Raw genomic sequence first — 21,022 nt, 5'->3', positions numbered from 1 at the left:
ATTCAAAATGTATGGTTCTAGCCAATTTACTTGAGTCACCTCTAGAATTTAATATATATCGTCTCCATTGTGATAGTTACGCTCACTGTGTGGCTTGTCAATCTCTTTCCTAGCCACTGCTATCTCTTTTATCTCTAACTGGAGTCCTGCTTCACCTAAGCGTTGCTTTTCCTTCCATATTAGATCCTTAATAATCATGGATGGAATCGTTAAAATGACTGTATCCATGTCACGATTATTTTGGAAATGTAAAGTTTCAATATCACAGGATCTGATTAACTGCAACTTTGGAAATGTTTTAAATCCTGTCATAAATGTGGTACTATTCAGGAAGGGATCGCCTCTATGTCGATTATTCATTGTTACAATCAGAATATCTGAATGCCTTAAATCATTGTTTCTTGGGGCTTTTTCTGAGGGAAAGTTAGACATTTGAAAATTGACTTCATTTTTTTCTGATATTTTTCTTACTATAGAGGCTTTTAACAATTTCCGTTTCTCCTCTAACGGAAGAAACTGGCTTTTATCGTAGTCACTCGGGACAGTGATTTTTAGATCGTCTAATGCATAGTTGTTAATTCTTATGTCGTCACCCTCAGTAGGTTCCTCCTCTTCATTGATTTATGTGGGTAGGATGATAATGAATATGTCGATAAATGAATTAATTCCTCCTCTTTCACATATTTGTTTCATTGCTTTTTAGATCCATCACTATATTGTTTTTAACTAAATTCTGCCCTTACTTAGTTCTGCATTAGATTTCTTTAGTTTGGTGCTCTACAGGGATTGTCAAATGGTCTATAAATGTGTTGGCATTATTGGATCTATTTTGTTTGGCTGCTTGTTGTTTTTGTTTTTTTGTGTGAGAATCTAACCTCAGGCACTTTCAATTTCCTCTTGCGCCCTTCTGCGCTCTAAAGACTTTGTACAATGGTTCCTCTCCTTGGGAAGTAACAGGCGCAATTATATTGCATTTATCCTGTATAATCTCTTCGGATTCAAGCAATAATTGCTGTCTAGTTGAGTTTTGATTTGATTCTTGACTCAAGTTGTCTACCATAGATATATGGGGAATATTCAAGACTTCTGTCGACAACCATGCTTCATCTGTTTGCAGACCCACATAGTTTGAGCATTTCGAATACTGTTCCATTACTCGAGTCTTAGTTATTACATTTTTCGAATGTGTGTTTAGTTGATTTCTATCCTGATTCATTTCGTGGGCTATCCAATCAATCTTTGAACCCAATAGTCTGCAAATATTTTCTTGTACTGATATTTTACAGACAAGTGTTTCATATGGTTTTGTTATTGCAAATAAGCCATTATTTATAGCATTCAAAGTGATCTCTTGAGATAATAAAGTAGGAGGTCTTAACCCAAAAGATGGTCTTGGCGTGGGTTTTGCAAATGATTCTGGCGAGGATGTCGATGTGTCTATCAAAGAATTTCTCTGGGTTGGATAGAAAATTGGAGAGTGGGACAGATTTAATTCAGTTCTTACCAGCAGCATATCAATTTGAGTTTCAAATACAATGCTAGCTTCATGCCCTTGACTAGTATCCTGTTGCATATGTTTTGTATTTTCCTTTTCTTCTCTTAGTGGGTGTTGGTCACTAGGTACTGTTGGTTTTTTGTGGTTATGGATATGGTCTTTGGATACTACTTGTGAATACAACATGGGGCAATCAATCTGTGTTGTCAGCAGCATGAAACAAGACCTTTGTCAGGGAGGGGGTTTTGGTCGTACTGGGTTTTAACCCATTTCTATTAGCGTTTGTTGATTGTACCTTCAAAGTTGTTAAGCAATTACCACTACGCTTTGAAGCTATAATAGCATTATTTGAGCCGCTTTGGGTGTTAACAGTCAGTAATTCAGCATCAGAAATTGGGGCATTCACTACATCAACATGCTCATTTATAACCCCTCCACCAAGATTATTCACGAGGATCAATGTGGGTTAATTTCCAGTACCAGCATTGTCATTTAATTGACGCTGTTTTAAGGAGGCATTCGCACTCCATAGTTGTCTAACGTCCATCGTTAGAGTTTTTTATCGTTTCATTCTATGCTTCATGTCACTCTGTAGTTGATTGACATTTTGTGTGTCCACATCACTGAGTTCACGTTCCTCCGCTCTTGTTAGTTTCGCTGCGTGCAACAGCATAGTAGTCGTTAGTTTGTACCTTGCCGTACAGCTGTTAGAAGAGATCGCCTCTCTATCCACGAGTTCTAGAAGCAATGTGTGAGCGAGCGCCAATGGTCGTGCTTATCTAGAACAAGGTGTGTTTAATGAGAGGATATGCTGCTGGCAGTGAGCTGTGCCGTGACACCAAGCCAGCAAACAGCCAAACAGCACTCCTCGAGATCACTAACCCAATTGCACACGCGCGATTGCTCGCGCATGCCTGTTGAAGTAGGCACGCTACAAAGGGGGCATGGCCTACACAGTTCTGTAAATTAAGTAATGAAAAAACAGTGTTAATACGCTTACGAGCATTTTCCAAAGAGTGTTTATCCACGCCAATGTAGCTCACACGTACCAAGTCTTTTCTTAAAGGGTCCTTGTGTGTATTTCACACACGTAGAGATCCAGGAATGGAAGTAGTAGTTATGCAGGGTAACATGAAGGAGCAGGCAGCCAAACAGCACTCCTCGAGAGCACTCACCCGATTGCGCATGTGCGATTGCACGCGCGTGCCTGTTGAAGTAGGCACGCTAGAAGGCGGCGTGATCTACACAGTTCAAGTCTTTTCTTAAAGGGTCCTTGTGTGTATTTCACACACATAGCGATCCAGGAAAGAAAGTAGTAGTTATGCAGAGTAGCATGCAGGAGCAGGCAACCAAAAAGCCCTCCTTGAGAGCACTCACCCAATTGATCAATTACATTTTGAAATATGACAACTGTTTTTTTAACATAACATATATGTACATATTTGCCACGTACACAGTACAATGTATTCTTCGATTGTGTCTTTAAATGTAATGCACAGTATCAAATTATGTAGCATAAGTAACTGAATTTTTTGCATATTAACCAAACTTCGAATTCTTAGATTATATATAACCACAATGCACACGGGCACATACATTCTTTTGTATGTGATTCTTTTTTCATAAAACTTGTCATTTAGAAAATAATGTGTTCATGTAATGTCATTACAGTAAGGAGAATTGTAAATTTAAAAGTGGACATTTGATTATTTTCATAACACTTGCTATTAAACATGTTGCTACTGATCTATTCTTTTTTTTTTACTACTGCATATACTTAATATATTATGTTTGAAATAACTGAAATAGATTTACCACAATTAGGTACTTTCCCTGCAAAGAAGTATTGTAATTGTTTACTAACACATGCAATTCAAACCATTTATTTAACGTTACATATTTTTATTTTAAAGTTTATAAGTTGATAAGTGCTACAAATAAATGCTTCAGACGTAATCATATCATACTTCAGTATCAGTGTATTGTTCCATGTCATGCTGTTATTATTGTTAAGAGTACTAAAATAAAATATGTATCAAAAGAGGTCAACAAAAATATTGGAACTCATTTAATCAGTAATGTCACTTTGATGTAATTATTGATCTCATCGTTGATGTCATGTATGATGTTATTAGTGATGTCACTAGTCATGTCGCCTGTGCTGTCATCATTGTGGTCAAATGCTGCACAACAAGGGGCGCATACTTAAGGTGGACTTGCTTGAAATGCAATTGATGGATTTCAGGTGTTTTGTTGTGTTAAATCTGATCACCTTAACTCTCTCTTAACCTCTTAACCAAGGTTTCTTCACTGAATATATATATATATGCAACTAACGTTTTTTTTCCATATATATATAAGGGAAAAAAACGTTAGTTGCAGGGACGTTAAGGTGAGCAATACGATGTAACAGAACCTTTGAAATTCAAGGAAAAAACTTTAGTTGCAGGCACGTTAAGGTGAGAATTTAGTGCAACAAAACCCCCAAAATTCAGCTAAAGCCACCTTAACTTCACACCCCCGTTGCGCAGCCTATGACCACAATAATGACATCACAGATCACATCACTGATGACATCACTAATTACATCACAACAGTAACTGGAATTAAGCATGGCCTTCAGTGATCACAACTTTCACCCATGTGCACTGAATATTTTAAAACTCTAACAGGCTACCAACCATAGATTTTGGCCTTCACCAGTGGATATAGCTTTCAACCGTGTCCACTGTATATTATATTCACTGATCAGGCACTAGCCATGGACTTTAGTACAATGCTGGCCAGTGGCCACAATCTTTGGCTGTGCCCACTATATATTCTAACATATAAATGGGCACTAGCCATGGCCTTTGACCTTGAGCAATTTGTACATCTTTTGGCAATGTCCACTTTATATTTTAAAATAATAAAATACAATAAGCAATGGCCTTCAGCCGTGCCCACTGTGTATTATACAAGACTAACCAGACACTAGCTATGAGCTTTGGCCGTGCCCACTATATATTATATACACTAACCAGCCACTAGCCATGGTCTTCAACACAATACTAGTCAGTGACCACGGCCTTTGGCTGTGCCGGCTGTATATTCTAACATATTAATGGGCACTACCTATGGCCATGACACTAGATAAACAGCCATGACACTTTCATCTAGTGCACCAATTCCTGGTGCAATCTTCAAGTTCCCATCTCGCCGTTCCACCCTGGAAGCACTCTTCTCTAAGTGCCAATCCACAAATGGTGTTTCCATTCACCATATGTCATCCCGTTACTGCCCTTCGCACGGCCGCTGCTGCTGTATGTAGGTTATTGATGTCTGCCCTCATGGTGCTGTGATTTTTCTACTACATTGCCACCCATGCCTTCCACCTACTAGCACCAGTGTTTTGCTGTCTACTTTGGCACTTTTGTATTGATGCCACATTATTTGTAGATTCATTCTTGTACCCTGCCCTGTCTTGTGGCATTGCTCCCTGTCACATGTAGCCGTACACTTCCTCCATTTGTCTATGCTACTATCTTGTGGTACAAAACTCTGACTTTTACTTCATTCCTGGGCCTGGGTGTGGATTCTCCCCTCGGTCTCCCCATTGTTTTTTTATTGTGAAGTATTGTTTCTTTTGTGCACATTCTTGTTGCTGCTCTAATTCCTACTGCGCCTGCCCATTTTAATTCCTATTGAACCTGCTGCTTTGTTGTTACCCTCCCAACCTTACCCACTGGCCCTTCTCCCTAATGCTCCCACCCCGCTCGTCTCCTCGCTCCCGCCTCTAACACAAGTTTTCACTCTCTGCCCTGCATCCTTTCTCCCTCCTCTCCCTCATCCTCACCCCTAACAGTACTATTTTACTTGTACCTGCACGCCTGATTTAGTCCCTCACCCTAGCTGATGCAGCCCACTGTTAGCTTGTACCCTTTGTCTTACATAGCTGATCTAGTCCCTCTCACCCTGTGGCTGACATTACATTTTTACAATGTGCCCACTTACCTGTATACTTGATTTAGCCCCTTGCTCCTTGGACGTGGCCTCCATGCCTGTGCACCCTCTCCTTTGCTCTTTGCTGTGCTCCTTTGCTGTTTTCTTACCTGCATGACTGATGTAGCCCCTCATATTATGAGGTGAGGCTTTTCCAGTCTGCAGTCAATCTTCCTGGCTGACTTAATTACATGTCTGGTTTTCCATATTGCAGTTTGCCTACTTGTCCTGCACTTTTTACGTGTTTCATGTATTGTTCCTCTCACCTTCACCCCCCTGCACTTCCCTTCCTCCCCCATCCCCTTTTCATGGTTTTAGCACTTGCACATTCTAAATCGCCTATTGACATAGTCAGAACGTTGTGTTTGTCCTCCCTGCTATCCCCTCCCCTCTCCCTTGCACTTCCCCCCTCCCTTTCCCCTTGTACTTCTCGTTCTCGCACTTGCACGATCTAAATGACACATGGCCTAATATGATCATTTGTCTTGTCCTCCCTCTGTCTTCTTTCCCTTGTCTTGTCGCGTCTAGAAACACTTGTGTACAGGCGCATTATAAATGACTTATCATATCACATCATATCTTTAGCCATGGTATTGACTACATCTTTCAACGTTGCCCACCATATATATTAAAATAGTGATGGGCTACTAGGCATGACTTTTAACCATGCACATTGGTATTTTTAAACACTAACCGACCACTAGCTATGGCCTTTGGTGTTGGCCAGAGACCCCAGCCTTTTTTTCTCATGGTCAAGTCAACAGCCTAAATTGTTATTAAGGTAATCCAAGTTTCCATGAGCTGATGTATAAATTATGTTATGTCTAATTCCATTATTTATTTAATCAGTTACATACAATGTAATTAATGTTATCACCAGTGATGGCATCAGTGATGTGATTTGTAATGTCATCAGTGTTCTAATACAACACGTAATTGGTGATCTCATCAGTGATGTGATCTGTTATGTCATCATTGTTGTCAAAGACTGTACAACGCAACAGGGGGCACGAGGTTGAGGTGGCTTTGGTTGAATTTCACGGGTTTTGTTGCATTTAAGTTCTCACCTTAACGTCCCTGCAACTACTGTTTTTTCCTTGAATTTAAAGGCTTTTGTTACTCCATACATTTTTAGAACGCTTCCAAACCACTAATAGTCTTCAGCCATAGCTGGTGGGCACGGCCGAACACTACCAAACCACCAGCCATGGTCTTCAGCCATGGACGGTGGGCACGGCCACTCTATATTTTGAAACTCTTGCAACCCATCTCTCAAAGATGTGCATCAATCAGAAACTGATTTTGTCCTGTTTTGACAGTGGTATTGTTATGTAGAAAAGAGTGCAGGCTTTGAGAACTCACAATGTTTTTAGGCAATGTGCAGTGAGATTAAATTATTTGCCTTGTACCACACACTTTGGTTAAGCAGCGTGCTCCAAGCTGCCTGTTTTATGGCCGGTCTCTTGGTGACTGTTGTGATACATCGCACAACCCCAACTAACCACATTCAAGCATCACGGAAACGGGGAAAAAATGAATGGCTGCAAGAATAACATATGGCCAGGTACTTTCTGCCCTCAAAGCGAAAATCAAAAGCTGGCACCCATGAATATAGACACAGTAAGTGAACATATATCTTAAAGTGAAATATACAAATGTAGTGTAATTTACCTTTCCCCTAGAAGAAAATGTGCAAGACAAAATAGCATTGAATTTAAAAAAAAAAGTAATGAGCACTAGAAAAATAACATGAGAGAAGAAATATTGCAATAAATATGCTGGCAAAGTATAAACAGTGCTCACCTTTTAAACCCAGCCATCAGTAGTGAAATATTCCAGGGAAAACAAAATCTCAATATGAAACAAGTGCTTGTGGTCTTGTGAGTAAGCATCTGCACTGGGAACATGAAAACCTGGGTAGAAATCCTGATAGCCAAATACTTGAGCAAGCTTATCAACCTAAAATAAAACAAGGTATTGTGGCCGCCCTCTCGAAAAAAAAGTTACGCTGTCCACCCACATGTGTCTTTTACTGGTGCCCTGAAAAGCACCCACAATCTGGAAAAAACTGCACCCGTGTCCAGGACCAGTGTCCAGGATTGCAAACTCTTTTGCCACATCATGGGCAAATACTCATGACTTACTTGCCCTCTCATCATTTCCCCTCCTCACCCCCATGTCTGGCTTTCAACAATACTCTGCTTTATAAAGATAACTTGAAAGGTACACATACCACATTGTCACTCAAATATATACATCCTTATAGAACTATGTTAGGGAAATCTGTACAATTGTGCCATTATTCCCCCCATCTAGACTTTTTGACTAGGAGACTACAAATACCAGACTGTAATTCAGCAAAAGGCAATGAAATTGTCTGAGTGCAAAACTTTCAAGGACTGACAGTAGCATGGTTTAAAATCAATAATGCGGATGCCGTTGTTATGAGATATTTAAAATTAGGAAAGCACACTGGCATTCGGGACTATGGACTGTCTCCCATCCATGCAGTAACCGGGACTGACCCTACTTAGTTTCAAAGTGAGGAAGGATCCTGCCTCCTCAGGCCATGTTGCTCTAAGTGGTCTTGTAAGGTGGGCTTATTTAAAAGACAACATGGCCTGAGGGAGCTAGCCCCTTTCTTGCTTTGAAACTAAGCAGGGCCAGTCCTGGTTACTGCATGAATGGGAAACCCACTGTAGCTGTAAAAATATCAAAATATGTTTTTATTATGTATAAAAGATTGCAGGCTTGGAGAACTCACAATATTTGTAGTCAATGCGCAGTGAGATTAAGTGATTTGCAGAGGAACACACACTTTGGTTAAGCAGCGTGCTACAAGCCCTTTGTTGTTTAGCTGGACTCTTGGTGACGGTTGTGATACATCACACAACCCCAACTAACCACATTTAAGTAGCACGGAAAAGGGAAATAAATGACCAGCTGCAAGAATAAGATTTGTATATCCAGATACTTTTGACCCATAGCGAAAATCAGAAGCTGGCACCCATGAATATACGCACAGTATAACTGAACATATATTTTAAAGTGAAATATACAAATGTATTTAAATTGACCTCCTTAGAAGAAAGCTCGCAAGACAAAATAGCATTGGACTTTAAAAAAAGAAAATGAACACCAGAAAAATAACACGAGAGAGGAAATCTTCCAATAAATATGTTGGCAAAGTATAAAAGATGCTCACCTTTTAAACCCAGTAATCTGTTGTGAAATATTCCATGGAAAACTCAATCCCAATACAAAACAATTGCTTGTGGTTTTATGGGTAAGCGTCTGCAATGGGAACATGACAACCTGAGTAAACCCCTGGTAGCCAAATACTTGAGCAAGCTTGACAACCTCAAAAGAACTCAAGGGATTGTGTCCACCCTCTGAAGAAAAGTTACGCTGTCTACCCACATGTGTCCTTTACTTGTGCCCTGCTGAAAAGCAAGCACAATCAGCAGAAAATAATTGCACCAGTGTCCAGGATTGCAAACTCTCTTGCCACATCATGGGCAAATACTCTTGACTTACTTGCCCTCTCGTCATTTCCCCTCCTCAACCCCATGCCCAGCTTTCAACAATACTCTGCTTTATAAAGTTAACTTGAAAAGTACACATACTGTAGTGTCACTCAAATATATAAATCCTTCTAGAACTATGTTAGGAAAAAAGTGTACAATTGTGCCATTATTCCCCCATCTTGACTGGGAGACTACAAATACCGGAATGCAATTCAGCAAAAGGAAAAAAACTGGTCTCTGATTGCAAAACTTTCAAGGACTGACAGTAGCACGGTTTAAAAAGAATAATATGGATGCTGTATGTTATGAGATATTTAAAACTAGGAAAACACACAGCATTCAGGACTGTGGACTGTCTCCCATCCTTGAAGTAACCAGGATCAACCCTTCTTTACTTCTAAGTGAGGAAGGATCCAGCCCCCTTATGCCATTTTTTCTAGGTGGTCTTGGTAGGTGGGTTAATTTATTAGGCAACATGGCCCGAGAGGGCTGACCCCTTCCTCACTTTGAAGCTAAGCAAGGTTGGTCTCAGTTACTGCATGGATGGTAAAACCCACTGTAGCTGTAAAACTATCGGGGCTTTTTTAACTATCGACTGGGAGACTACAAATACCAGAATGCAATTCAACAAAAAACAAAAAAATGCTCTCTGAGTGCAAAACTTTCAAGGACTGATAGAAGCACGGTTTAAAAAAAAATAATTATGTGGATGCCCATTCAGTCGCCCATCCATGCAGTAACCAGGACTGACCCTGCGTAGCTTCAAAGCAATGAAAGGGGCAACCCATTTCTCTAAGTGGTTTTGTAAGTTTGGTTTATTTATCAAACAACATGGCTTGAAGGGGTTGGCTTCTTCCACACTTTCAAACTAAGCAGGGTCTGTCTTGGTTACTGCATGGATGGGAGACCTGGATGGCTATCATGTCACTGAACATGGCCAGTGATTCCCACCCCCCAAAATCAGGTTACGGAAACTACACATACCCTCAGCTGTTTGTAGTCCTTTATAACCACAGTTATCGGGAAAAACCACGACCAAACAAAATGTTTTCCCCCCACACCCCAGATGGCCTCCTCACCTCCCTTGCTCTCTCCCTTTCCCCCCACAACACATGCTGTTTCTGTGATGATGTTGGTATTTGCCGAGGCTACAGAAAGCTTCACGTTGCAAACTCAAGCCCCAGACTCCCTCTAACTCCCAAATTTCACTTGGTGCCCTCTAGCCACCCCCCACCTTTAGCCTGATCGCATTTGCATCTTTTTTTACCTGCAAATGGCTTTTTTCCTACGCTTCATTTTCCCATAACCTCAGCTATCTCTAACATCGAGAGAAAAACAAGATGGCGACCGTTTCACTGCACAAAACTCCAGTTTCTGGTAATTTACCCGAGATAAATTTTTTAGAAAGGGGCATCCTCTTCTCCGTCAATCATTTAAATATAACTACTGCACGGAATAACCCCAAACCACAAACAGTACGCTTTTGAACACTTCCTGCCCAAGTTGTTTTGGACCTGGTCCAAATCCATCCAGCGGTTTGGGCTGCATGCTTTGGCAAATATAGACCTTGTTTGTCTATGGGAAAAAGAATGGGAAGTAGGCCGCAACCCTGGAAAAAAATGTTTTTTCATCTTAATAACTTTAATTTTTTTATGAATCTTTACGAAACTTTGCAGTCTGGGGGGGGCGAGTCATTAATCACTTTAGAAATTTCGGCCAAATCCGTTACTCAAATTAAAAGTTATTAACAATAGAATTTTAAGAGGTTCCCATGGGAGTCCGACTAACCTTAACTTTAGAGCGGTTATCACCACCCTATAATTTATACATACAACTAAAATCAGCTGCGTATATTAGGCTGCAAGCGAGAGGCATTCTGATCTACAGTTACCATATACCTACTGCATTAAAGGCTACCTCTCGCAACAATTGAGCACATCTCACTCGTACTGTTCTTTAAAAAAACATTTTATTGAAGAAAAAACAATGTTTCACCACTGCCGTGGCTTATTCTTATATTGTGACAGGTTCAGGGATCTGACCCTGTCAAATGGGGATGGGGACCTTGCTCAACCTGGGGCAGGAGGCCTACTAGTCTGTTTGCCAGAGCCAGTCCTGCCCTAGAGGCAGGGTAACGACGTTGGGAAGGCCCCAGTCTCTGTCCCTTAGACCTGACTGTAATCATTGAATACCTGCAATGCCCTGTTCTGGCTTGTGTTCCTTTGTTTTCTCTTACAGGACTACCAAGCCCAGATGTCCTGCAGCAGAGGAGGGTGCACACAACCCACCAGCGAGAGAGCGACGGTGGTGAGCAGCAGGGCTGCAGTGCTACAGACATGAAAACAGGAAGCTCCAGACCATGCACATATGAACCTTGGGATTGACAGTATTTTTCATGGGCCAAAATTACAGATCTACAGAGGACCTGACGGAGCTTAAGAGGCCCTTTAAGGACTTGCACCTTTATGACATTGTGCCGCGGAAAGAACAAGGTAGGTAAAAATTCACTTATGAGTATTTTTATTCGCATTTAATTTTGATTATATAGCGCTTATCGCCAAAGTGCTGAATCAAAAAATATAAAACTGTGAAAAATAAATGCAACAATAATAATGATAATATCAGCTTTATGAAGAAGTGAGGGAATATGTTTTGAGAGGAAGAAAGAAGAAAAGGAAGTGAGAGACCGGATAGAAACCTGGAGAGTATTGCATAGATTAGGTGCCAAAAGAGAAAAGTAACAAAAGCATGATTGACCACAAGGAGGACATGGAGCAAATAGCAGGTAATGAAAGCTGAAGGCTGATACCAAGAAATGAGAGTATAAAGATTCAAAGGAGCCATTCATACAGACATTTGAATACAATACATTCAAAATTAAATTGAATACGAGAATTGTGGGCTAACCACCGAACAGAATGAAGAGTACTGATTAGAAAGATGACATCTCAGGCGAATAGAGGCATTACAAATAGATCAGAGTAGGGCAAATTTATAAGCGGATAAGCCAAGAAAAGGAGAAGAACAATAGTGAATATGCAAAAGAATAATGCAAGAAACCAAATGTTTAGTAGCATTAAAAGGTAGAGATGATTGAGCTTCACGAATTTTAAATAAACGGAAATTACATGAATGGGCAATAGATGAAACCTGAGGAACAAAAGAGTGAGAACAGTTGCATAGATATAACACAAATATAACACAGAAGCCAGAGTCATTGACAGAGACTACCAAAGGTAGGTGAAGGATGTCTTCTTTAACATGTAAAATCTTGCCTACATCATAAAACCCAGTCAGCCTATAGCCCAACTGTTTTATGAAAGATTACTGATTCCAGAGATCAAAGAAGTGGAAGATATTGATGATACCGAGAGGGCAATGCCAGGTTTTAGGAAATGACTGCAGCCCAGAGAGAAGACTCCCATACACTAGGAGGCCTCCACCCTGCATCCGTGGAGTTCACAGAACCCCAAAGAACAGAACCCCTTCAGGATCAAGGTCGAAAGAGCTTGGTCTCCAAACCTGAGAGCGCAATCCTGAAGACCCCCCTTTTGATCGGCAGTAAAGGACACACATATTGAGTAGATGTAAATCAAAGAGGGGAAGGCATCAGTTACAACCAGCGCCTGGTACTGAAGACATTCCGGAAAGTGGTAAGGGAATTAGCGCACTACAATCTGACAACTGGACACCTGGGCCTAGAGAAGATGAAGAAGAACATAGTCAATTCTACTGCCCTGGAGAGTGCATGCTCACATTAAACAGTTCTGCACTGTCTGCTCCATCTGCCAGAAATCTTCACTGGAAGATGTGCCCAGAGCTCCCATCCAACCATTACCTAGCATAGAGATTCCATTCTATCGAATCTGCATGGATATCACTGGACCCTTGGAGCCATTCAGGGCAGTGAACTACAGAATCCTAGTAATCCACAACTATGTCACCAGATATCTGGAGGCTTTTCCGTTCTCCTGAGGAGCAACAACAGGAAAGCTATACTCAAGGTGCTCATTCTATTCTTCACACAATTCAGCTTCTCTAAAGAAATACTCACAGAGCAGGGCAGCAGTTTCATGTCTAAGCTGATGGGTGGAATGAAAAACCTCATGTAAATCAAGACCTTCAGAACGTTTGTGTATCATCCTCAGACTGATGGGCTGATGGAGAAGTTTAACCAAACGCTGCAGTGCATCCACAGAAAACTGGTTGCAGAGGATGGAATTAACAGAGACAATTAATTTACATAGGTTCTTCTTGCTGTAAGGATTATGCCCCAATCATCTATGAGATTCTCTCTGTTGAGCTGGTGTATTGCCGGAACCCATGGGATGTTCTCGATATCATTAGAGAAGATTAGCAAGGACCTGAGAATTTATAGACCAGCAATTAGCCCATGGTACAAAATACACAAAAATACATGGAGATGGTATGCAGGCTGGTAAAAACCCATCCCAGGCCCACCAGGAGAAAGCCTGCTATTTTTATTTTTTATTTTTATATTAGTGATTTGGTTTCATTTTTCCACTATACATTAAAACAAACATATATCTCCAAAATCAACCAATCACAATACGACTCAAACATTCAAAAGCGGAAAAAAGCTAAAGAAAAAAAACACAATAAAAAATTATTACTTTACAAGCATTCATATTAAAACTGTTGGCATATCATATTTAAATTTGTATATCTTACATTTTAAGCACATCTAAAATTATCCAATATAAATGGAGCAGTTTAGAAATTCTGTTACCCAGCATTAAATCCAACCAAAGAATATTGTCGCTTTCTGAGAAGCAAAAGTCTCTAATATGACTAAAGTGATGACACTTAGCATGTCTAGTAGCTTGACAAGAGAGCATCAAGTGCTTAATTGTCTCCTTACACTCACAATTCCCGCACAAACCACACATTCTCTGATTCTCCTCTTAAAATATCTATGTCTAAAGCCACTATAGAGAAGCCAAGCTAAACACTTTTCAAGTAGAAGAAAAAGTCATGTTGCTACTCCCCACCATAAAGAATAAAACACTGGCAAGGTGGCATTGGCCAAATGTCATTATGCAGATTGCCTCGCCATCCCATCCATACCACGTCAACAAGCTGAAATTATTATTTTGTTGTACTTGGGGGTGGCTTTAATGCTCATTGCATGTGATCCAATGAAATTGCAAAGCTTGGAAATGCCAACAGTAAAAGTAACATTTGGCAGAATAAATCGAATGCACAGGGAAAGAATTGGATAAACTATTAGGAGGATTAGGTTTTAAGTACATTGAATGGACATATAATGGGTGACTGCCCTGGGAAGTACACCTGGTCCTTGGGGAAAAACAAGGCCAAACTGGATTTTATTTTGTTAATCCTCCTTGCTTACAAATTATTCTAAGCATGGCTGTAGAACCAAATAAGTTTATGACCATGCCACAGTCACCATTTCGCTTGGTTTTTTAATAGGGAGATAAATGCCCATCGTGAAATTGGTGTAATTGAATCAAATCATGCAGGAAACCGCATTATATGGTCAGCCCAAAATGTGGTGAGACCTAACTGGTGTATTGGTGAAGCCAGAACTTGTTTGTACTCTTAAATAAAATCATTAGACCTGGATGGTATTGAGAACTGGTTCCAGCAGCTTTCTAGTGAGGTTGCAATACATAGGTCCTCCCATATTATACGTGAAGACCAGAGAACTATAACGTATGATACAACTATAAGATACAAAAAGAGGCAAATGCGTAGGGAAGTTCGTAGGACTAGGAATGGTGGCTGTGATTCTAGCACAGTCAGTAAGGTCCATTGAAAACAGATTTAGAAACTGGGTTTGATGGTGGTGGTCATCGCACAGATGTGCTGGATGGCAACAAATGCTAGTTGCCTTGAACTTCGGAAATACCAGGAACATATGGAACGTACTGGGTGAGGTGAAATGGAATACAAATAACAATATCTTAAACCCTGTGAGCAAGACCCAAGGGATGGGATAGTTAAAAGACAATTCAGCCAATGAAAAGCCAGAGAATACACCCATGTGTAAGGGGGTCAACTATAAAACTAACTTACAGATTGATCGATCTGATATATTGTAAAACATTGGAAGGCTAAAGGCCTCAAAATCTCCGGTCCCAAATGGCTTAGCAAGTGTAGTCTTAAAGCATTAAAGCACGACCCTAAGACCTGGGCTGTCATTATAAACATCTTGTTTGATAAGGTATTAAGCTCCGGTAAAATCCCCTTGTCATGAAAGACAGCGATTTTAATACTGGTCTTTAAAAAAGGGAGCGCACAATGCCCGGTAACTATAAACTTTTGTCTATGTTCGATGTAACAGGGAAGTTGTTCCCTTCGTTCATCTTACGCAAACTCCAGAAATGGGCAGAGACAACAGGTTACTGGATCGCTTTCAAATGGGATTCAGGCCTGGGTCATCCACTACCCACATTTAAGGCTGATGGATTTATTGACGGAGATAGCAAAAACTAAAAATAATCCTGGGTTACACGCGCTCTTTGTCAATATCCAAGCAGCCTTTGATACTGTATGCAGATCAAAAGGATGGCTGAAACTAGAGGCTCTTGGATGTCCTGATTAAATCTTGCACTTTTTAAAACTCTTTCACAGGGATGACACAGTTCAGGTCAGGTTGGATGGAGGGGGGGAGCTGATGACTGCTATCCCCATTACGAGAGGGGTTAATCAGGGCTGTGTCCTGACCCCCCTACCATACTCTTCAACCTATACCTGGTTGACTTGCCTCAGTGTTTGTCCAAGGTCGCTAATTGTCCCCCTAAAATCGAGTCTCGACACCTAGTATGCCTAGCATATGCAGACGACCTTGTGATCCTGGATCATACTTTCCTAGGCCTAACAAAATCAACCAAAGAACTGTGAAAGTACGCTGAAGCAAATCACCCAGCAATAAACAGGAATAAACCCCAGGTGATCCTGTTTAATAATGGTAAAATAAGGAAACCCAGATTACTAATAATGGGCAGTAAGGAGGAATGCGTAGACTGCTATAGGTACTTGGGAGTGGAGTTGGAGGTGCAACAAGGTTACCTGGAATGTATTAATACCCACGCTAGAAAAGCGTCCCAGTTAATGGCACTCATAGCTAAATTCTCTGGACGAACTGGAGGTTTTACGCTTGAGGGCACAGTTCGCCTATATAAGCAGTGCTTTAGTCTGGCGACTTTATATGGGCTGGAATGTCTCTCAATCTTTGATTTGACATGGCTTCGCAAAATAGAGGGGCAGTTTTTGGAAAGAAATGCTCTGTCTCCCTGTGTGTGTGTCCATGGAAATACTACGACTTGAATTAGGTCTTATCTCCATGGAGACAGTGGGTTACTTTATATTAAGGCCATGACCAATCCCAAATGTCCTCTGTTGCAAACATTGGGATTGGAGATGCAGCAGAGGGAGGGGGCCTGCGAAGCATGAGCGTGCAGTGTTGGAATTATTTGCAACTATTCACTGGAGCCCAAATTGGAAAGCAGACTACTATGAGCCAAAGAAGACATTTGAACAAAAGTTAAAACAATGGGACTGGTGTTCTAAGTTTTCCCATTTGGCAACATTGAAATCTTATACTCATGTCTCGCAAATGTTATATACTTATCAGAAGCCGCAACCGTATTTGGTCCTATGCCCTTCTCAGAACCTACGTAGATTCATCCTCTTGTTTCGTATTAATCGTCTCTCCATATTGGCTGTAATCGGACTTGCACTAAAGATACCATTAGACAAAAGGCATTGCCGGATATGTAAGGTATTAGAGTCTGCCAAGCATGTGTTGACGGAATGTGCTAACTCAGGAGCAGTATACATTTGCCCTTTGGGGGAATGTGTTCATGATGTGGTGACAATTAAAAGGTGCTGCCGTTTCAAAGTACTGTTCAAACACCAAGAGCAAAAGCTTCAATTTAGCACTTTACAGAATGTGGCTAACTGTGACCAAAAATCTAGGTATACATATTGAGAAATTACACGGTTTTAATGCTAGTTCTGTATGTACTGGAATCTTATGAGTATTGGTATTTTTTGTTAATAATGCACTCATCCAAAACCGTCAAGGACAACATTGGCTCTCTTGCCCCTGCACTTGCTGACCTTTGCAACCACTCTTTTGACACTGCTTATTTCCTCTTCTCCCTCAAGCACTCCCTGTGTGCCCCCTCCTTAAAAACCCTCAACAGACCCTACTTACCCAGCCAACTACTGCCTTATCTCCACCACCCCCTTCCTGGGGAAACTGCCGGAGAAGTTGACCTTGCCCCAACTCAACTCTCACACTGAACTTGTTGGTGGCCTTCACGCCCATGAAGCTGGATTACGAGCATCCAGAGGTATGGAAACTGCTCTTCTGAACACCCGTGAAGACCTGATTGCATCCATCGATTCCAACACCCCAGCTGTCCTCACCCTACTTGATCTCTCCTCTGCTTTTGACAAGCTCACCACTCCATCCTCATACAAAGGCTCCATGACACCCTTGGTATCTCAGATCAGGCATTGGACTATCTGACCTCCTTCCTAAATGGCTGCTCCTCCCAAGTCATCCTGGTCAACTTCTTCTCTCCTACTTCCTTCTTCTCATGTGGTGTCCCACAGAGCGCTCTCCTCTCCCCCTGGATCTTTGATTTCTACTTTACTCAGCTGGCACTCTTCATCTCCTCCTCCCCCAACTTCCAGTGTTATGCAGACAACACACAACTCTTTTTCAAACTTCCTACTCACCCTCTTGCACCTTCCTTCATCCCAAACTGTCTATCTGCCATCCTGGCCTGGTGCACTTCCAATGATCTCGGCCTCAATGTCAGAAAAACAGAGATCCTTCCCATTGGGATCCAGCTCCCGCCTTCTTTCCTTCTCTCTGTCCTTCCTCCATGGGCTCAGCCAGAAACCTTGGAGTCATCTTCAACTCTTCTCTTTCCTTCCAACCTCACACTCAGGACATTGCCAAGAAGTCAGACTTTCAGCTCTTCCTTCTCAAAGGAAGTCTAATCTTGTCTCGCCTTCCCCCAGAAGCTCAATGCTACCCGAGCCCTGGTTCTCTCTAGGCTTGACTTTTGCAATAGCCTCCTCCTGAATCTACCTTCTTCCACTCTGCGACCCCTCCAGCTAATCCAGAATAGGGCAGGTGGGGACTTATCCTTGGCCTCAAGCCCAGGGACTGCTTCTCGCATGCCCTAAAAAATCTTCACTGCCTCCCGGTTGCTTCCCGGATTAAATTAAAATCCCTCTGTATCATCCACAAGGCTGTCTGGGACAGGGGACCATACTATCTGCAACTCTCAATTACTAAATATTCCCCCTCTAGACCTCTACGTTCCTCTGGCACCAACTCTTTAGTAAAAGCGTTTCGCTAAAAGAGGGCAGGAGGTGGTTCGCTTTCCTCAGCTCCCCCTCCCGCTCTGCGTCTTGAGCAGGATTTTCTTAAAATCCAGAAGCTCCTCAGACTTTCCTCCTTACCTCCTCCTTCCCCCCTTCTCTCCTCTGCTAATTTCACAGTTGCTTTGATTGGTGTCCAGGGCCCTTATGCATCCTCCAGGCCCTGACCTCCCACACTGAATCGCCCCCACCTTCTGTCTATCCTGAGCACTTGGCTCAGTAGAACCTCTGTCTGGAGGCTTGCACTTACCATACCGTGCACTTCATCTTTTACTCACCCAAGAGCATGGGCACCCCAGCACTTCCCCCCACTTCCCCTTTCCTACTGCACTTGCACGTTCTGAATACTCACAAGGCATAGTAGGTTCATCCTTTCCCCCCCTCCACTGTATTTAATAGCTCTATGTATTTAATGTGTCGCATTCCCATGGCCCCTTCCTGATGTCGTGTGGGCGCTTTGAAACAGAATTGACTTACTGTTTAAGCGCCTAACAAGTGAACAACAAATGCATCTATGAATTGTTTGTTTTATGAATTGGTGACGAAATGTGTAAAGTTCGTAACTATCACACATTACTAATAACTCCAAAATATAAAAAAAATCAAGTACATTTGTATTTGACCTCTAATAGATTTATTTTGAGAATGGTGCAGAAACTGAGGAGACCCCTTTCAGGAAATTGATGTTTGTCCTGGTTCGTCTGTCTCTGTACTGGACTACACTCTTAAATTTGCTGATGTATCGGAGGGGCCTGGAGGCGCCCCGCTGATATATGGCTTTTCCTTTGAGACCTTGTTGTGTACCTATTGTCCATAACCCAACAGTGCCCATGATATCGACTGTGATGCCTTTGTCAGTCAGAAATGTAATTGGATGTCCATTTCCACTTCGGGGCTGGCATTTCTTCCTTGGCCATATGGTGTGAGGTACATATAGTCACTGAAGGGGGCCTCTGGAGACAGTCAGGTAGGATGGAGGGTCTTCTCCAGCAGCGTTTGTCATGTCATGATGTGAGGTATGCTAGGTGGGTCCTCAACATTCCAACCATCATGCCGGTCTGAAATAGTGACAGTTGGTGAGAGTCATGACTGCAGCCTTCAGCTTGTGGGGCATGTCAGAATAAACTTCTCCTTTTATGCCCCCTTGCTTCAGCGTTCCCCCATATAGCATATATGTTGTCTGGTCTGGAGTTTGTGTGAGGAGAAATCTGTGGTCTGCTGCCTGTGCTCACAGAATGGCAATGGTTTTCACTCCTGCATTTCTTGCGGATTTGTCCAATAGCGGTCCATCTTGCTGGCATGCGGTAATGCCACCCCTCAGCAGGATCATAGCTGCTCTACCTAGGTTAGGCTGTTATCAAGCAGGCAGATTCTGACGCGGTTCTAGTCATTTGTCTGCGGTTTCATCTGTGGCCGCATCGCTGCTACCTGTTTCTTGTCATTCGCTTTGGTTCTTCTATGTTGGCATTTTAAGTGTCTCACTGATTCTTGCCAGATCAAGGATGTCTCTTTACAGTAGTGAAGTTGTTTCCCGAAGGATGATGAGAGTCAGCCAACAATCGCCTTAAGACTGATCGTTCCGTTATTTGAATAGAGCTAAATGCATAGTGTGCCACTAGTCTCGAGAGTTGAGTGCCACTCTGCCCATTGTTTCACCCTTTTCTTAACAGCATTGTTTAAAGATATAGTGCTCCTACTCACTGTTGGGTTGGGAAATTAATATCTTGTTCAGTGCTACTATGAGGGACTGCTATTAGTGGTGTCCTTTAGAGTTAGTGTTTTGATGACTGCTTTCACTTACTTGCCATCATGTCAACAAATACCTCCATTTGCAGTGTCGCACCACTTTTGCCCTGCCCAGAGTTCTACGACCCATGTCTCTCCAGATGTTTTGGACTGCGACTCCCCAGATCCCTCACTATTGACTATCATGGCCTGAGTTGATGGGAGTAGTAGTCAAAATCATATTCAGAGCCACAAGTTGCAGATCCCTGGCCTAGGCCTTTCTTGAAGTCCTTGAAGTATTCAGTCCAGTCGGTCCACCTGCTCTATGATGAAGACAGATTGAATCTTTTAGAACGCCCACTGTGTGATGGCGGGTGCTTCATTGTGCCGACCCTCATACTTTCCTCGTTGGACATCTTTGAAGCTGTTTACCAGCTCTTGGTTATCCCTGTCAGCTATGAGGTAGGACTGCCTTCAAGAGTTTTTAGTCTGCCCACTCAGTATTGTCATTGTGCAGACTTCATATTGGGATTGGGGAGGACCTTGCGTGGGACTGCAGAGGTGCTTGTGTTTTAATGTAGAGGCGTGCGCAGGCAGAATTGCAATCGTCTGCTTGCTTCATGTTCCTTCTCTCTCTACCATCGGCTCTACCTTGCAGGAGTTCTGATGTTGCTCAATGGTGTTTATTGTAATAGTGGGCAGCTCGATGCATGCTGGATTTGCACTTTGGGTGGAGGGGCTCAGGGCCCAATGCTGTCTGTATGTGTCTGTGAGCTTGTTTCTGTGGCAAAGAGGCCTGGTCAGGTTCACTGCCACTAATGGGAGGAAGCTGGCTTGCTTGTGTGTGTGTGTCAGAGAGAGAGAGAGACTTGCTTCTGCTAGCACGAGGTTCAGATAAGGTTCA

General features: G+C 42.1%; 1 long non-coding RNA gene across 1 annotated transcript in view; it reads left to right on the top strand.

The window, feature by feature from the left end:
* Window positions 1-21,022, top strand: part of LOC138510139 (uncharacterized) — a 570,058-nt gene that overhangs the window by 334,629 nt on the left and 214,407 nt on the right. The window contains exon 4 of the long non-coding RNA XR_011280325.1: window positions 11,242-11,495. This is a non-coding gene — a long non-coding RNA (uncharacterized lncRNA). The remainder of the gene's footprint in view (window positions 1-11,241; window positions 11,496-21,022) is intronic.

Source organism: Ambystoma mexicanum, chromosome 6p, assembly GCF_040938575.1.
Source record: "Ambystoma mexicanum isolate Mex_15411 chromosome 6p, UKY_AmexF1_1, whole genome shotgun sequence".
Lineage (NCBI taxonomy): Eukaryota > Metazoa > Chordata > Amphibia > Caudata > Ambystomatidae > Ambystoma > Ambystoma mexicanum.
Note: the sequence above shows the minus strand (reverse complement) of the source record. Positions and strands in the feature narration are given on the sequence as shown.